This window comes from Pristis pectinata, chromosome 15 (genome assembly GCF_009764475.1).
Source record: "Pristis pectinata isolate sPriPec2 chromosome 15, sPriPec2.1.pri, whole genome shotgun sequence".
Classification (NCBI taxonomy): domain Eukaryota; kingdom Metazoa; phylum Chordata; class Chondrichthyes; order Rhinopristiformes; family Pristidae; genus Pristis; species Pristis pectinata.
In genome coordinates, this window is record NC_067419.1 from 39,794,469 (window position 1) to 39,812,653 (window position 18,185).

Consider the following 18,185-nt stretch of genomic DNA (forward strand, 5'->3'; position numbering starts at 1 on the left):
TGATATTACTATCCTTCCTGAAGCAACACACCATGAAAATGGACTGAATGGAAGGAAGTGACAAGCCTGTGATGGACTGGGCTGTGCTTACCACTCTCTGCAGGTTCTAGAGCAGAGCAGTTACAATATCAGGCTGAGATGCAACCCATCCGAATACTTTCTATAAGGCGCCTGTAGAAGTTCAAGCGCGTCCTCGTGGTCATGCCAAATTCTTCTCAGCTAGCTTGGAAAGTAAATACACTGACGTGCTTTCTTGATCACCATATCAGTGTGGAGGGACCAGGTGAGGTAGTTGGTGATATGGTAAGATTATAGGTCCTGGCAATTAAAGAGAATCCCAGGAAAGAGGCGAAACAGACTGGGGAGGAAATTCTATGCACTAAACTCATGATGTAGGTATGTAGAACTGTCCTGAACTTCAATTTTAAGATGTGGGGATTGACTGGCCTGAAGTGCATTCAGTGTTCTTTGGTGGATTCAAAAAAAAGTGGAATCTCTCATTCTCAAAAATAAGCAAAGCAAATCACATATAAATAATTAATGTCATTATAGATAGCTGTTTGCAATTTTTCAGTTAGGAAGTTGCTAAGTTAGCCTAGCAACCACCCTGAAGAGTTATGTTGCTGCCTATAAAGAGGTTCATAAAGTGGATTTAGTCCAGATACCAGATATAGAATAATTAGCAGAAATCTTAACCAGTGGCTGAAATCAATTATATTGCACCCTGTTCCTTATTAAAAAGCACCCATAAAATGCCTTTAGGGAAATAATACCAAGTTGTCTGTTAATGCCTTCACAGATGGCAGATGGAAGGGTTCCTCCATACAAAGGAGTTTCGATGCACAGAGAAAGAGTCTTCTGCCTTTCTGTTTAATCGCCAGGAGCTATATTCTTACTAAATCATTAGCATTGACAGCCTTTTGAGTGCGAGATTCGTCAGTTATTGAAATATTATGTGGCAATAAGCAAGAAGAAAAGCTTCAAGAACATCTCAATTCCACTGCCCCTATTTTACAGACAGTATATGGAAAATGCTAAGCAGTGCTTTCCATAAAGCAAGTAGTTGTGGCAAAAAAAAGGTCCACGTTCAGGGGGCCACGAATGGAAGAAATGCTTTGGATAAAACTACGTCAGAACAATGACTACAGGTACTTCATACAACCTACAGTTCCCACAAGCTGTTTTCCATTTTTATTTATTGATGCCAAATATTATAACTGAGTACTATTTGATAACACTGCATTAGCCAATGAACTGGAGGTGGGTTAACAGTATGTCTCATAGCACATAAAGTCAATTTATTCAGTGACTTATCTACTTAATGAGCAGAGGAAGCAGAAACTACAGCAACTTCTCCCAGTAAAATCAGATTACTTTGCAGCAGTGAGTGGAGGATCATTAAGTAGAACTATATGCAAATTAATCAATCTCAGTTACTCATTGCTGTGTGGTCATTAAGCTTGATTGATGGGGAGTTCTCTAATATTCAGCCAATGTCAAGGACACATTCTCATGAGAAGAATGCAATAGGTAGAAGTCATCCTTTTGTTATATAAAGCTCTGATTGGACCATTTCTTCATTGTTAAGTCCACTTTTGGCCACTGAACCTCAGCTTGTTTATGTCAGTTTTGGAATTGAGAGAGTACAGGTTTTTCTGGAAGGAAACCAGGACTTTGTGCAGATACTCTTTGTGAAGAAAGGTATGGATTCCTCTGGGTAGAAAAGATCAAAATGTAATCTAATCTTCTTCACATTTCAAAATGAAGGTGACTTTGACTCAGGTATTGTGTAATCACCTCTTGAGCTGTTATCAGGACCTGTCTAATCACCTAGTGAAGGCAAATATCCATTATTGTGATTTATATTTCAGGTAATTGGTCCATTACCTGACAGTAGAAACAAGCTTCTAAGACCTTGTTTTTAAATTTTGGATGAGACAAGCCATGGGGCCAGTCTTGTGTGAGTGTTTAGTTGTTGGTCTGTAGCTTTAAGCCCCATCTCTAGTCTAGCAAATCAGCATTTGATACAGAAAAAATCAGCCAGATTTTGTAGTGCAATATTGGTGCCTATGGCAATGATGCTTCTCCCTCACTGGTAGTGGGGAGGAATCCATAGGGACCCATTATGCAGCAAGTTCTGGACTATTAGTTCTTAGCTTGCTGATCATTCCTCAGGTCTCCCCACACTAATATCATAGCACTGTTGGGTAGAAGGAGGATCCAGTTAAAGGGCTGTATGCTTGTAGTGAGACTAAGTGAATGCCCCAGCCATTAGCTTTGCCAGCCCAACACATTTCTGATGCTGCTTCCACTTTCCTTGCATGTTACATGTGACTTTCTCACAGCTGAAATTTCACTTTGCCTAGACATAACTGTTAAAGCTCACTTGGAACAGTTTAACTCCCTGTTCAGAAAGCACATTAGAAGCAAGTAAAGCTCTTTCTGGAGCACTTGCATTGAAAGTAGTGGTGCTTGAATGGGCTTGACAATAAGCTACATATCTACTCACTGCTGGTCCTTTGTGAGAAGAGCAGGCAAGAGCTAAAAGCTGTTGTATGATGTATCAAAGAAGCTTTCATCTGTAATAAAACTGTAATTTGAAGCAATAGCACTGATTAAATGAGGGTTTTCTCCTTGGTATGGTAATGGAACAAATTATTGAAAATCAGCCACATCCTCTTCATCACACTTCCTGTAACCCAAGTTCTTGAGTCAGTACAGGAAATGGCCACACTTCTAGTCAGGTGGACTGGAAGTATTTGGGAAGAAAACTGCTTGTGAAAATATGGGTAGTATAGAAAGGTGTGCCAAGCTGGCCCCAACCGTTGAAAGGAGCAGTAAGGTTTTTTTTCTCCCCTATAGAAAGCCTTGAGAGGCACTGTAAGTGGTTCTGGGTAGGATGGATTGAGACTGAGTTGCTGCAAAGATTCACCATAATGACTTTGTGTCTGAAAGGATCACATTGAGGGTAGATTGAATATATTCCTCTTTGTGAGGATCCAGGCATGATCCAATTGTGATACTTAAGAGGATTAAGTGATTCAATAAGGCAGAAATTTCCCTAGAAATTCATCATTGGTCAGTGTTTGACATACTGCATCATATTTCAGTGCTGGAAATTTCATTCCAATGAAGTTCAAGAGAAATGGACTTCAGAATCAAAGTACAACTGTCACTGCTGCATGGTACATTGGGAAAACTAACCTGTGACTACTTCTAAGGTATGCAAATTTTTTCATGTTTAAGTCTTGATCTAAGAAAAGCTTCAGAGCTGTGTTTCAGGGATGAGTTCAAAATGGATTTCTTTACAGTCTCTCAGCATGCCAGGGTTAAGAATATTTCAATTAAAAATCAATTTTTTTCATGATTAAGATTAAGCCTCCAGCCAAGCAGAGGAAATGGAGCTTAAGTGCCCATCTCAAGGTTTGGTCATACAGCAGGGAAACCAGCCCTTTGGCCGAACTCGTCCATTGCTGACCAAGATGAGCATCTAAGCTAGATCCATTTGATCCATATAACGCTAAACCTTTCCTATCCATTGGGAGGATTGAATGGTCTATCATTAGATAAGGTATCTTTATTAGTCACATGTACATTGAAACACAGTGAAATGCATCTTGTGTAGTGTTCTAGGGACAGCCCGCAAGTGTCACTATGTTTCTAGTGCCAACATAGTATGCTCACAACTTCCTAACCCATATGTCTTCGGAATGTGGGAGGAAACCAGAGCATCTGGATGAAACCCATGCAGACACTGGGAGAACATACAAACTCTTTACAGACAGTGGCTGGAACTGAACCTGGGTTGCTGGTGCTGTAATAGCATTATGCTAACCACTACACTATCATGTGTGCCAATAGAATGAATATGGTAATTATTAGTGAAGCTATTCTTTAGTAATGTGTTCATGTTAACTTTTCTCCCAGTGGAAAGTACTAAACACAATCACTGTGTAGTACTTCATCTCCAAACTTCATTCAGTTGGAGTTAATTGTCTTAATTTCTAAGACACTTTGTTTTAAAGTTAACAAGTTAGATTTCTATTTATGAAGGGAAGCAATAACACTTTAACCAAGTTGATATATACCATTGATATTATAAAATGAGATTGTCACAAAACTTTGTTTCCAGGATTCTTTGATTTTAATTTGTATGATGGCCAGTAACCTACTTTCCACACATGTAGAGCCATGCCAATTATTGTGGCCCACATCTAATCAATGAGTTAGAATAAACATCCATCACTGTAGTTTGCACTTCAGGCAACTGATCCATAACCAGGAAGCAGAAGCAAACTTCTAAAACAATGTCTTTAAATATTGGATGAGGCAGGTCATGGGCCAGTCTTGAGTGAGTGATTTAATTGATGCTTTGCACTGTTAGATCCCAACTCTGGTTCAAAATATCTGCATTTGATGTAGAAAGAATCAACCAGATTTCAGTGTAACACTGGTGCCCATGGCAATGAAAATTCCCTCTTTGTTTACTGGCACTGGAGAGAAATCCATGGAGTCATCATGCTGAAGATTAAGAACTATCAGTTCTTGTTGGTCATTCCTGCAGACCTCTCCCATGCTGTGAGGTTAGTGGGTACAAGGAGGATCCAGTCAAGGGTTTCTTGCTTGGAGAGAGACTAAGTGAATTGTCCCAATGATTAGAATTGCTAGCCCAGCACTTGCGGCTGCTCCCAATTTCCTTGCATGTTACACGTGACTTTCTCACTGAGCTGAAATTTCTTTTTATTGAGAAGTAATTGTGATAAAGTACATCTAGAACACTTCAACTCCACATTCAGAAAACACATTAGAAGCAATAAAGCTTTCTGGAGCAGTCACATTGAAAGCAGTGCTTGATAATAACCTACACATCCACTCTCTTCCTTTGAGAAGCAGAACAGGCAAGAGCTAAAATATGATGCATTAAGGAAACATTCATTATCTGTAAAGTTGCAATTTGAAGCAGTAACACTGATCAAACAATGGCTTGTTCCTCAGTAATGCAACAAATAATTGACATCCTGGACAGGACTGGGAATCGCCACATCCACTTCACAATTTCCAACAACCCAAGTTCCTGAGTCAAAGGGCAGTCACCAGTCCTGTCAGTTGGACCAGAAACATTTAGGAACCAGACAAATGCAGAGTGCGAAAATAAAAATGGGCATTATGGAACAATAATGTTGCTGTTATAGAACCTAGGGCTGCAAGTTGTCAGTACTAGTAGCACTTTTATTTGAAGGAGGAAGCTTTCCTTTCCCTTGTTGAAAGCATTGATGGGGGCCTTCTAAACAGTTCCCAGAATGATACCATGGAGAGAGATTGTACTATGAGCACTGATCTGGCTGTTTGTCATTCCTACATCCTTGTATCTTTACTATAAGGTCCTTTAATTGTTACAAGATCAATTCAAAGAGCTAGAAGTTTGTAGAAAGATGCTAAACAAATGCCCAAGCAATTTGTTTTGCAAGTCAGTACATTTCTTATCTTCTATTTGCATGTTTAATAAATGATGACTGTACTCTAGTCTGAAATCTTATTTTAGTAACTACACTAAAGCAGTACATTCAAAGTATTTTAAATCTACTTTGGAGACTTATGGAATTGTCAGATATGGGACATCTTTTGGTGTACAAAATGGGGGTAGCAGGTATTAATACAAACAAGAATAAATGAAACCTGTTGAAATGTGAAGTGCAAGCAGTAATCAGTTTTGACATTGTTCACTAAGTGCACACACCGCTGGCCCTCAACAGCAGGTTGGCTGCTCGAGATGTGGTATGTGAAGTGATGACTACCAGATGTTCTCATCTGCTTCAACCAAACACAAGACAATGGGCTATGTTAATTGGCCTACATCAAACAAGGTGCCTATAGCTAAGTTCATTTTGTACTCTTCTTCCAGAGATCGAGGGCTGTCCCATCAGTTTGGTTTGTCACTTGGCATATCAAACGTGGTCAGAGGCACATTTGCTCTATCGATAATTGGGATATCTGTGTACTTGGAAGTCAGCCCTCACAACATTAATTTTGGGTGTCTGGTTCTGTCTTCAAACTCTTGTGAATTAGTTTGGCCTGGCAAAGATGTTTGAACCTTCAGAGGTATCTTGTCAGTTGCAATGTGCTCCCACTAAATGTACTTCAATGGAACTATTTGTCAGACAAAATATTGAAAGAAATGATATTGTAGTTATTGAAATTGTATTGTTACCATTGTCCTTAAGAGTTTAAAATCTTGATGTACTTTGAGTTTGGGAGATGCCACTGCAAGAGTCTCCAAGAGAACGTCTGCTTGTTGCAATTAATAAGACTTCATATGCACCAGTTCAGCCAGTGACTTAGTCACAGTCACAACAGACTATGTAAAGAAGAAATCTGCCTGAAGCACTTGTGCTGTTGTAAACCAATCACTTGACTCTTTCCCTGAAAGTACTGGTCTTCAAGAGCAGGAAGCTTTCAGTCATGTTATACAGCAATATTTCCTTCAAGCTGGTGGTGCCCAAGGTTGCCTGAGTGATTTCTTTGATTCCAGGAGCCATGCTCTGAAGCCTGATAGATATCCCTCATCCAAAAGCTTAGTTGTGCCCACCCTACTTAATACTGGCCACAGCTGGCAGTGTGCAGCCTCCTGTTGGGTCATAGTACATCCTTTATCAGCCACTTCTGAACCCACAGAACCAGAGCGGAAGCAAGTTGTCTGTGATCATAAGGGACTGGATGAGAAGATTCCACTCAATAATTTTGACTTGCTGATCAAATAACAGCTTGTTAATCTTTACAGTAATACAATAAATGGAGTGAAAATGAGCCAATCTGTAAATTTGTGCTTCATTTTTCAAATTGTCAAGTCATTACATTTTAGTAATAATGTATCTTTGTAAAATGGTGGGAAAGTCTGAGGCTTCTCTTTATCAGGTTATTTTGGCAGTGCTGTTTCATATCTCATTTGCATGAACATGTTTGAAGAGCACAGCGCATCTCTTACTACAGCCAAGACCAATATTCACTCACAGGTACACTTTAGTGTCCCTTTTCCTCTTTGATGTCCACTGCTAGCACTTCAAAGCTGGAGCTCAGTGAATAGAGTTCTCATTGTATGCAGGTTTGTATTCCCAGCCATGCTGAAAATGTATGTCCAGAGGTCATTGACTAAAGATGATGGGATTTCTGCATAGAATCATGAGGCTCACTGAGGACAAGCAGTCAAAGTATAAACAAGTCCCAATAAATACAACAATTTCTGTTCAGATGAACAGTCTAGACCTGAAATGTCAACTGTCCACTTGCCTTCTCAGATGCTGCCTGATCTGTTGAGTTCCTCCAGCAGTTTGTTCTTTGCTCCAAATTCCAGCATCTGCAGTCTCTTGATTGGATAATTGAACTTTTTCAGATAAAACTTGTTTGGGGGATCCAGTATTTAAAACTTTTTTTTCCCCATCTGCCCTTGAAGGTGCTGGTGGGCCTGAAGCTTGAATTGCTGATCTTTGTGGCAGAGATACTCCTGTGATGCTGTTACCTAATAGGTTCCGGACTTGGGAATAGCAGCAATATCATTAGTCCTCAGTAGGGGGTGTCCATGGGGTGCTGGTGAAGAAGCTTGGGTAAGATCCTATACTGCCTCCTGCTGATAATGTGAGCCATGGAAGGGTACCACTTTAGGTGGTGCCAATCAAGCTGAATGTGAGCAGAATCCTTCTGCCTTAAGTTCTATAAAATCTGGCCAATTGTAATGCACTGGGGAAACTTGCATCTCAGTTTGCAACCTCTTCCTCTAGGATTTTGATCTCTACGGCAATTTGAATAGAAGGTTGATTGAAATTCAGGAGGTTTGGTTAATGCCAGTCTTTCACTGAAGTTAGTGGGGGAATCAAAGCCTTGTGGGAGTTCCTGATGGTTATTCACAGTACACTGTCAGTGGAAGTACAAAATGATTCTCATCTATAGTAACCTTGAAGGTAGGAAGAGTTGAACCAACTCCAAAACAAAGTGGAAAACAATTACTGTCTTGTAGTGTCTCTCTGCTTCACTCCAGTGGTATGATTAATCCTCCCTCTAAATTAGAACCACATTACAATAAAACATCACCCAGGTACTTTGGCTGATGTACTGTAGAACTCTAAAGTATTGCAGAGATTTGATTAGAGTAAGACTTTAAACTGGCACTCTCAGGACCGGCAGACATTCCAGATTGTTGGGTATCCCAACACCTAATTTGTCTTTTTAAGATATTACAGTGGTGTAGTAAATTCTCACAAATTTAAAGGGAGCATGGGAAATAGAACCTGGTATCTTTAAAGGGAGTGTGGGAGACAATGCCCTGTATGTCAGAAGGAGTACCAAAACATCACCCAATGCTGAACCATTGGATTTCCAAACAATGGGAGAATGGATTATTAGCATTTTACCCTGTAAACTGTTTTAATTTCTGGAAGCATGAGGCAGTTTTTAGAAAGGAATATATATTAAAAATCATATTCATCCAGTACCTCTTAATGTGCTCAAGGCATCTAAAGTGCTGTACAAAACCAGGATTTACCAATTGTCCTCTGTAATCGCACCCTTCTCTACTGATTTGCTGCTGAAGCCTTCATGGCTTTCTTATCCCTCTGTCCTTGAATATTCCAACAGTCCTTCCTCTTTTCTTTCCCACCCACCTTTCTCCACCATCTCCCTCCCCCCCCCCCCCCCAAACAAGTTTACCTTCTGTAAATGTAGGAGCATTCAAACTCTTGCTCCCTGTGTCCTAACTTGCACCAGGTCCCATCACCCCACCATGTCTGTGCTTACTAAGTACCACCTTGATGTTAGAATTCCTAACCATGCTTTCAGTCCCTGTAATCTTCAGGCCTAAACCTCCCAAGGCACGAGTGCCTCTGAACTAAGCCAGAATTTAATTGCTTCATCATTGGTGGCTGTATATTTAACCAGCATGGACCTAAACCATAGAATTCCTTCACTAATCCTATCAAAACACCATAAGAAAGAGGAGCAGAATTGGGTCATTTGCCCCACTGAGTCTACTCTGCCATTCAATCATGGCTGATTTTTTTTTAAACCACATTCTCCTGCCTTCTCCCCATAACCCTCAGCAATCAAGAACCTATCAATCTCTGCCTTAAATGCACCCAATGACCTGGACTCCACAGCCCTCTTGTGGTAATGAATTCTACAGATTGACCACCCTCTGGCTGAAGAAATTTCTCCTCATCTTGGGTTTAAAGGGATGTCCCTTTATTCTGAGACTGTGCCCTCGGCCTATGTGGGCCTTGCAATATCTGATCTATCTGAATCCCTTTCACCCTATAAGATGCACATTTAGGTCTACTTCTTTAATTCTTTTGGTCATCTGCCCTAATGCCACCTCGCTTGGCTTGGTGTTGAATTTTGTTATGACAATGCTTCTGTGAAGTGCATTGGGATGCTTTTGCTACATTAAAGGTGTTACATAAACAGCATCTGTTGGGTTTAAAGGAATCAGAGCAGGTTGTTCTTAAGGTTTATGTTTAAAGTCCAATCACAGCACTGATGTAAGCAAGACGCCAATAGCTAAGCCCTACACGATTGAATTACCAGATGGTTCCTTTGGCTAATGGAAGAGTTATCCAGGCCATTTGAGGATATGTCTGCCCTTTGAATATTACTATGCTGTATGCCCTTGTGTACTGAGATGGCCACAACTTAACATCCCTATTAACTTCCAGTGGCATGTGACCACCTGCTCAGTACTATCACTGTAAGGTTCCTTTTGTTCATTCACAGGATGTGGACATCACTGGCAAGGTCTACATTGATTGTCCATACATGATTACTTACCCCCCCCACCCCACCCCTTCTTGGGCAACATCAGTGAAGAATCAATCATACTGGTGGGTCTGGAGTCACATGAGTCAAATGGAGTAAAGAGCAGATGAAGGACATTGAACTAGAAGGGTTTTACAACCACCTGAGATGGTGATCATGGTCATTATTACCGATACTAGTGTTTTATTTCAGATTGATTTAAGAGCTCAGGCAGGTGTGATATAGATGTTTCTGCAGTAGTTGTCCAGGTTTCTGGATACCAGTCTAGTAACAACCACTGTCCATCTCTAAAAGTGGCCACATTTGAATTGCTGTGCATGCCTCTTTAACCAGAACATTAACTGCAAAATCCACTCAGCACTCTACTATGGTGTCAACCTAGATCATAGACTTGATTCACATTGAGCCTTGAGACCACTTTGGAGTCTCCAGTGTGACTGCTAACAACAGAACCAAGCTGCCCCTTTGGATCTTTTGTTTTGGTTCCTTGATCCCAGCAGCAGAATCAACTAGAACTGGAAGACAAATGAAAATCAACTACTGTGCACTGAACAAGAAACAAGGCATAACTGGGGAATATTTTTCTATTTGGGTCAGGATGTTATGAGAAGATTGAGCCGTTCAAGTACAGTGAATTGGAAATAGTTTGACTTGCACAAGAAATGTTGCAGAGCACCTTACAGTTTAGAGAGTGCTCCTAAGGCTTGGATTGAACCACTTGACTATGTAATTCAACATCCCATTAACTTTGATTTTCTTTGGAATTAAATAGACTCTGAGCTACGTCCTCAATCATTCCAATGCAATTTCTTCTTCCCCTCTATTTACAACACTGCAGCTTTGTACATTGCATTACATTTCCCATTTAGAGTTCAAAAGATTTGGTCTGTTATAGATCTGCAATATTATTTTACTGCAGAGTAGATGGTGGCATTACTGGTTTTGTTACTGGGTTAGCAGCCAAAGATGTGCACCATTAATTGGAAGATGTATTTAAATTCCCATCTATCATGGGATTTAAATTCAAGTAATTCTGGAGTTTAAAAGTTGGTGTCAATGAAACTACCAGAGGGTTGTAAAAGGAAAAAAAAATCAAGTTCGGCAATGTCCATTTGGGAAGCCAGATCTGTTAACTTTGCATGAACAGGTCAAAATGTGACCTTCAAACTCCCCTTGGAATTGTTCAGCATAGCAATGTCTTTCGGGAGCGATGCAGGTTGTAAGCTGCTACGTTGGCTCCAGTGACCAAGCTGAATGCCGACCTTGAGTGCTACTGATGTAGGGTTTGCATAGTCTGTGTGCTCAGGTTTCCTGCATCCCAAAAGTGTGAGGGTTGAAGGTTAATTGGCCACTGTAAATTGTCCCAATTGCAGGTGAGTGGTTGAATCTGGAGGGAGTTGATGGAAAAGTGGGGCAATAAAATAAGATTGGTGTAAATGGATGATTGTTCATCATGGATTTGGTGGACGGAAGGGCCTGTTTCCATGTTGTGTGACTCTAACTCTCTCAGGATCTATAGAGGATGGCATTACCAACAATTCCCCATATTCTGTGGATGAATGTGAAGAAAATTTGTATGGAGTTCCCCTTGTCAAATTTGAATATAGAACAGCACAGGAAGAGGCCCTTCAGCCCGCAATGTCTGTGCTGACCATGACACCAAATTAAACTAATCCCTTCTGCCTGCACATGATCCATATCCCTCTATCCCCTGCATGTTCACGTGCCTAGCTAAAAGCCTCTTGAACACTTGTATCCTATCTGCTTCCATTGTCACACGTGGCAGTGTTCCGGGCACCTACCATTCTGTGTTGTTTTAAAAAAATATATATTATCATCCCTTTTTTAAATTCTCCCCTCTCATCATAAGGCTACGCCCTCTGGTATTCAACATTTCTACCCTGTGGAAAGAAAGATTCTGACTCTCTACCCTTTCTGTGCCTCTCATAATTTCGTAAACTTCTGTCAGGTCTCCCCTCAGCCTCTGATGCTCCAGAGGAAACAATTCAAGTTTGTCCAACTTCAATATTAGCTAATACCCTTTAATTCAGGCAGCATCATGGTAAACCTCTTCGCAACCCTTTTCCAAAGCCTCCACATCCTTCCTGTAATGGGGTGACCAGAACTGCACACAATACTCCAAATGTGGCCTAACCAAAGTTTTACACAGCTGCAACATGATTTCCTTACTCTTATACTCTATGCATCTAGTGATGGAGTATAAGGGTCTTTTTTTTTTTAAACCACTATCTAATTGCATTGCCACTTTCAGGGAGCTATGGACTTGGACTCCAAAAGCCTTCTATATATTCATGCTGTTAATTCCTGCTTTTATCTATACACCTCCCCTTGCATTTGACCTCCCAAGTGCAACACCTCACACTCTCCCAGATTAAACTCCATTTGCAATTTCTCAGCCCATAACTATAACTGATATAGAACTTCTCTATCTTGCTGTATCCTTTGACCTTCACTGTCTGCAACTTCACCAATTTTTGTATTGTCTCCAAACTTACTAACCAACCCATCTGAGTTTTCATCCAAGTAATTTGTATATTGCAACCAACAGAGGTCCCAGCATTGATCCCTGTGGAACACCACAGGTCACAAACTTTCAACCAGAATAAATTTGATTCTATTAATGTCCAGATAACTAAATTTTGGAAGCAAATTTCAAGGTGCAAGCATCATGCAGGTAACAGGACATTTTATCCAACTCATTGCCTCTTATGCCCTTCAGAATTTGTGGTAACTTGCAGAATCCACCTTGCCTGTACAAGTACACAAGGCTCTGAGCTGTCCTGTTCAGCAGTTTCATCTCAGTCTTGCAACTGTTCCAAGTACCAGGTACACCTGTGTTAAGGCATTTTGGATAACAGTAATAGTCCTTACAGAATTCACAAATCATGGCCAAAATATTTGACATACAGAATAAAAATTTGCTCTTATGGAATTTGTGTATAAGTTAATACAAAATATAAACAGTGAACTGAATTAGTTTACCAAGGACAATGTTTGCAGAATGCCATTTCACAACAGGGGGCCACTGAAGAAATTTGTTTGGAAATTGACAAGGCATGTTCTTCTGTAACACTTCATCAAACAATATAACATCCTTATAGTTAACTAAAACAATCCTTTCTCTTTTGCCTACAATACAATTGGAATTCCCTTTCACCTGTGAGTATTTCCCTCATTTCTGCCATTGGGGAGGAGGTACAGGAGCCTGAAGATCCACACTCAATGATTCAGAAACAGCTGCTTCTCCTCCACTGTCATATTTCTGAATGGTCCATGAACACCACCTTATTATTCCATTTTGCACTTTTTACTTATCTATGTAATTTACAGTAATTTTGTCTTTGCACTTTGCTGCTGCTGAAAAACAAAGTTCACATTTAAGTCAGTAATAATAAATCTGATTCTGAGAGAAAATCTTCCCAAAGGAACGCATCTCCATTTGTAACATGAGGATTCAATGGGAAAGGGTTTGTGTTATGGCAAATCATGATACAGATGGTTTTCGAGGAACACAACCCCTCCATAACTGGGGGACACTGTATTTGTTTTGTACTCACACTCAGTTTTTACTCTGAATCACCTTAGCTTTGAAATTAATTACTTGTATGTAACTTTAAAGTCTTTCAGACTGAAGAGCACAAGGCTATTGAGCTTATAAAAGTCCAGTAAAGAAGTTGCATCCTTACAGAGAATAGTGATCGGTAAGGTGGAGACTTGCGTCTTCTGCACCTATTACTTTTACCTATTTAATAAAGTCATAGAGCACTACAGCACACACAGGCCCTTCGTCCCATCTTGTCCATGCTGGCCTCTTTTTCTACCTGGTCCCATCTATCTGCACCTGGACCATAGCCCTCCATACCTTTCCTATCCATGTTCCTTTTACAACTGAACTCGCATCCACTACTTCCGCTGGCAGCTCATTCCACACTTGCTCCACCCTCTGAGTGAAGAAGATTCCCCTTAAATATTTCACCTTTCACCCTAAACCTATAACCTCTCGTTCTCGTCTCACCCAACCTTAGGGGAAAAAGCCTGCATGGATTCACCCTATCTATACCCCTCATAATTTTGTATACTTCTATAAGATCTCCCCTCATTCTCCTGCGCTCCAGGGAATAAAGTCCTAACTTATTCAACCTTTCCCTATAACTCAGTCCTCAAGTTAGAGAGACAACCATCTACTACCACGCTCTGGCTTCTCCTGCTAAGCCAATGTTGAATCCAATTGACTGCTTCATTCTGAATGCCAAGTGACTTAACCTTCTGGAGCAGCCTCCCATGTGGGACTTTGCTAAACTCCATGTAGACAACATCCCCACCGCCTTGATCAACCTTCCTGGTAAACTCCTCAGGAAAAACTAAGTTTGGTTAGACATAACCTCCCATGCACAAAGTGTGTTGACCATCCCTGATCAGGCCCTAGCTATCCAAATACTTATGATGTACGGATATTCCTCAAGTTATTTTTGCCTGGGATTTATTGTGTCTTAGCTAAAAGAAGTAAATGAAGTGAAGGCATAGAGCATGTAAGACCTGATAGAATCCAGAACAAGCTCTGTAATACTTGTAAAATTAATTGTGAACAATAATGATTGCTTTAAGGCAGTCATGTTTCATGTCAAAGACCCTTCATCAGAACTAGTCACTTTGGCAAAGGGTCTTCAATCTAAAATATTGTGTTTCTTGCTCCATAGATACTTCCTGACCTGAGTGAATCTATTGTTTTCAGATTTCCAGCGTCTACAGTTTTTAACTTTTCATTTAAAGATTGTCATCTGAGTAACTCAACAGTAGACTTGACAAGTTCCAAATGCATCATGAATGGCCCTTAAATAAAGCACTTTATTTAAACTCCTTGTGTTTTGCATGTATTCGTCTGAAGTCTCTGCACTGGATTTCACTGGAAGTTAACAAATCGTTGAGGGCACATAACTTAAGGGCTGAATGGCCCATATTCTAAAGTTTTCGCTCTTTCTGAAACAACTTCAAATCCAAAGGTTAACTTCTCATTTTCAGGAACAAACTTCATTTTGTAAGAACTTAAACTATATTTTCAGTTAAGAACAGTTACAGCTATGGGCTGAGAATGGCAGATGGAGTTTAATCTGGGCAAGTGTGAGGTGTTACACTTTGGGAGGTCAAATGAAAGGAGAAAGTATACAGTTAATCGTAGGCCCCTTAATAGAACTGAGGGACAGAGGGATCTTGGGGTCCAAGTCCATAGTTCAGTGGAAAGTGGCTGCACAAGTGGATAAGGTGGTAAAGAAGGCATACAGCATGCTTTCCTTCATTGGTAGGTGTGTTGAGTATAAGAGTAAGGAAGTCATGCTGCACCTATGTAAGACTTCAGTCAGACCACACTTGTGTGCAGTTCTGGTCACCCCATTGTAGGAAGGATGTGGAGACGGTGCAGAAGAGGTTTACAGGATGCTGACTGGATTAGAGGGTATGAGCAATAAGGAAAGGTTGGACAATCTTGGGTTGGTCTCTGTAGATATCGGAAGCTGAGAGGAGACCTGATAGAGGTTCTTAAAGTTATCAGAGGCATAGATAGGGTAGACAGTCAGAATTTTCTCCCCAGGGTAGAAATGTGTAGGTGACAAAACAAATTGATGAAGGTAGAGTGGTGGATGTGGTGTCTATGGACTTTGGTAAGGCATTTGACAAGGTTCCCCATGGTAGGCTCATCCAGAAAGTCACGAGGCATGGAATCCGTGGATTCTGAATTGGCTTGCTCTTAGAAGACAGAGGGTGGTAGTAGACGGAGAGTATTCTGCCTGGAGGTCAGTGACCAGTGGTGTTCTGCAGGAATCTGTTCTGGGCCCCCTGCTCTTTTGATGTTTATAAGTGACTTGGATGAGGAAGTGGAGGGATGGGTTAGTGAGTTTGTAGATGACATGAAAGTTGGTGGTGTTGTGGAGAGGGTAGAAGGTTGTGATAGGTTACAACAGGATATAGACAGGATGCAGAGTTGGAAGAAGTAGCAGATGGAGTTCAATCCAGTAAAGTGAAGAGATACACTTTGGAAGAATGAACTTGAAAGCAGATTACAAGGTTAATGGCAGGATATTTAGCAGTGTGGAAGAACAGGGGGATCTTTGTCCAAATACATAGATCCCTCAAAGTTGCCGCACAGGTTGATATGGTGGTTAAGAAGGTATATGGTGGGCTGGCCTTCATTAGTTGGGGGATTGAGTTCAAGAGCCGCGAGGTAATGTTGCAGCTCTATGAAACTCTGGTTAGACCACCCTAAGAGTATTGTGTTCAGTTCTGGTCACCTCATTATAGGAAGGATGTGGAAGCTTTAGAGAGGGTGCAGAGGAGATTTACTAGGATGCTGCCTGGATTAGAGAGCATATCTTATGAGGAAAGGTTGAGCGAACTAGAGCTTTTCTCTTTGGAGTGATGCAGGATGAGAGGTGATTTGATAGAGGTGTATAAGATTATGAGGGGCATAGATACAATGGACAGCCAGCACCTTTACCTCAAGGTGGCAGTGGCCAATACTGGAGGACATCAGTTTAAGGTCAGAGAAGGAAAGTTTAGGGGAGATGTCAGAGGTAGGTTTTTTACACTGAACGTGGTGGGTGCCTGGAATGCACTGCTGGGGTGGTTGTAGAGGCTGATACAATGGGGCAATTAAAAGACTCTTAGATAGGTACATGGATGTAAGAAAAATAGAGGGCTATGGGCTGTGCAGGAGGGAAGGTTTAGACTGAATGTGAAATAGGTTTATATAAGTCAGCACAATATCATGGGCCAAAGCTCCTGAACTGTGCTCTTCTGTTCTACATTCTAAATGTCAAACATCAGAAGATGTACTTTTAAGGTTGGCGGGGGGGGGGGGGGGGGGGGGAGTTTTTTATGCAGAGAGTGGTAGGTGCCTGGAATGGGTTACTGGGTAGTAGTGGAAGCAGGCAGTTTGGTGGAGTTTAAGAAGCTTTCAGGTAGACACATGAATATGAAAGGAACAGAGGGATATGGATGATACACAGGAGGAGGACATTTAGTATGAATTGGCATCAAGATTGGCACAACATCGTGGGCTGAATGGCCTGTCCAGTGCTGTACTGTTCTATGTTCTATATTCAATTATAAGACTCTTCCTGTACAACTGATTGTAAGTCAAAGTGTAGTCTATTTCTGCCACCTGTAGATAAGGTGCATGCCTGATACTGCAGTTAAAATGGACCTAATACTATATATCAAGTGTAGAGAGCTGCTGTGGTGTTTATAACTGCTCAAACCAGTTTAATTTGCTATTATTGTAATAAGAGTATTTTACTCTGCATCTTTCACAGTATGACATGTGAAAGCCACTGCATATGACGAATTATCCTCAACACTATAACAGACAGTCTCTTCTGGTGGTTTGATGTTGACTGCTAGGGTTTTATCAGGTAGAGTTGTGAGATGCTTTGATTAAAGACATGCAGGTTTTATCAAGACCTTGCCATTTGTTTCTCCAAAGAGAAATGGGTCATGACTGCTTCTAGTAGGAAAGAAAAGGTGTAAAGGTTCTGAAGGTTTTATTGTCTAAGGAAAAAAGGAAGGTGCCAAGTGAGAGCAGGGTGCAGGTGTCTCTATTCGTCACCTGCCACCTTTCCCCTTTATAATGGCTATCTTTCCTCTCCACTCTCAGTCCTGAGGCTTTATAAGGCATTTGGCCAGGATGTACTGCCGAGGCTTTATAAGGCATTGGTCAGACTGCATTTGGAATATTGTGAGTAATTTTGGGGCCTGTATCTAAGGAAAGATGTGCTGGCCCTGGAGAGGGTCAAGAGGAGGTTCACAAGAATGATCCCAGGAATGAAAGGCTTAACCTATGAGGAGCGTTTGATATCTCTGGGTCTGAACTTGAAGTTCAGAAGGATTGGGGGTGGGGGGTGTGGGGGGGGGGATCTCATTGAAACCTACCGGATATGGAAAGGCCTGGATCAAGTGGACGTGAAGAGGATGTTTCCATTAGTGGGAGAGTCTAAGATCTGAGGGCACATCCTCAGAATAAAGGGATGTCCCTTTAAAACTAAGGTAAGGAGGAATTTCTTCAGTCAGAGGGTTGTGAATCTGGAATTTGTCGCCAAAGAGGGCTGTGGAGGCCAATTCACTGGGTGTATTTAAGACACATTAAGGGTGTATTTAGATTCTTGATTGGTAAGAGGGTTAAGCTTTATGGGGAGAAGGCAGAAGAACGGGGTTGAAAAAGAAATCAGCCATGATTGAATGATGGAGCAGACTGGATGGGCTGAATGGCCTAATTCTGCTCCTATATCTTATGGTTTCATGAGGCATGGTTTTGACCTGAAATATCAGCAATTCATTTCTTCTCACAACCTGCTGAGTTCCTCCAGCAGATTGTTTGT